The sequence below is a fragment of the Charadrius vociferus genome, unplaced genomic scaffold (assembly GCF_000708025.1).
Source record: "Charadrius vociferus isolate BGI_N301 unplaced genomic scaffold, ASM70802v2 scaffold398, whole genome shotgun sequence".
NCBI lineage: Eukaryota > Metazoa > Chordata > Aves > Charadriiformes > Charadriidae > Charadrius > Charadrius vociferus.
The window spans coordinates 447,064-448,569 of record NW_009649571.1 but is presented as its reverse complement, the minus strand read 5'-3'; positions in this window follow the sequence as shown (position 1 = coordinate 448,569).

The following is a 1,506-nucleotide window of genomic DNA, read 5'->3' as shown; positions in this document are numbered from 1 at the left end:
GGAGAAAACTTTTTTTCTTATGATGAAGTGGCATTTAATATTCTCGCTTTGTTCTTGTTATCTCTCGTCCCTTCACGGGGCACTGGCTGCTCGGAAGAGGCTGCCTCCTTCCTTCTGCTCCCTCCTGTCAGGGTCTTGGTACACGTGGGTGACATCCCCCTACGTCTTTCCAGGCTGAGCAGCTCCAGCATTCTCAGCCTCTCCTTGTGGGATGTCCAGTCACTTCATCATTGTCACGGCCCCTCGCTGGATCTGCTCTAGTATAGAATCATAGAATCGTCTGGGTTGGAAGGGACCTTTAAGATCATTGAGTCCAACCATTAACCGAACACTGCCAAACCCACCACTAAACCATGTCCCTCAGCACCATATCGGCCTGTCTGTTAAATCCCTCCAGGGATGGCGACTCCACCACTTCCCTGGGCAGCCTGTTCCAGTGTTTGACAACCCTTTTGGTGAAGAACTTTTTCCTGATATCCATCCTAAACTTCTCCTCATGCAACTTGAGGCTGTTTCCTCTTGTCCTATTGCTTGTTCCTTGGGAGAAGAGACCCACCCGCCCTCACTACATGCTCTTTTCAGGGAGCTGTAGAGAGTGATAAGGTCTCTCCTCAGCCTCCTTTTCTCCGGGCTGAACAACCTGTTCCCTCAGCCGTTCCTCATAAGACTTCCTCTCTAGACCCCCTCACCAAGTTTGTTGCCCACATCTCTCATACTGGCGGCCCAGCATCCCCCAGTGTCTCCCCAGTGCAGAGGGGAGGGATCAGACCTGCTGGAGATGCTCTGCCTACGACACTGGCTTCTGGTCAGCTTGGTGCCTGCCAGGTGCCTGGGCAGCCGGGGAAGGGCAGGGCTCCTGCCTGCGGGCGCTGCCAGCCACCGGGTGCCCAGGCTGGGAGGGCGCAGGGGTGCTGGCCTCCGCCTGTCCCAGCTCGCACTGGGGGAAGGAGCTGAACTCTGTGTTTTACTGCGCCTGATGCAATCCTACTGCAATCTGCCGTCCAAGGCCATCGGCTAGGAGGGGAGAAACCTCCATGCTCAGCCTTCAGCACTGGGGGCCTGACTCCAGGCACAGGGGCTGCCAGCAGCAGAGGCAGGAGAGCTGCCCTGGGGCAGTGCCAGCCCCACGGGCCCAGGCAGCAGCTCCCACTGCCCAGGTGGGGAAACTGAGGCAGAGTTGCCATCACCAGGCAGCTCCAGTGGTGCTGTGGAGGGGCCTCTGGCTGCCGAGCCACACTCCTTCCAGGCTGAATAGCCTTTCCTGGGGCTCCGCTGGGCTTGATTTCCCCCAGGAGTGACCTGGTTGTGGCCCTAGAGCTGTGCCCCTTCACCCCGTGGTGGTCATGAGCGCGGTGCTGAGATTCTCCTGCCAGATGGAGTGGTGCAGGCAGGGGTGAGGGCTGGCCCTGGCGATGGTACCTCCTGGTCCCCAGGGACAGGGGCTGCCTGCTGGGGCTGGGGAAGCTGGTACAGGCTGGGGAGAGGCAGCCAGAGCCGGGGACGGAG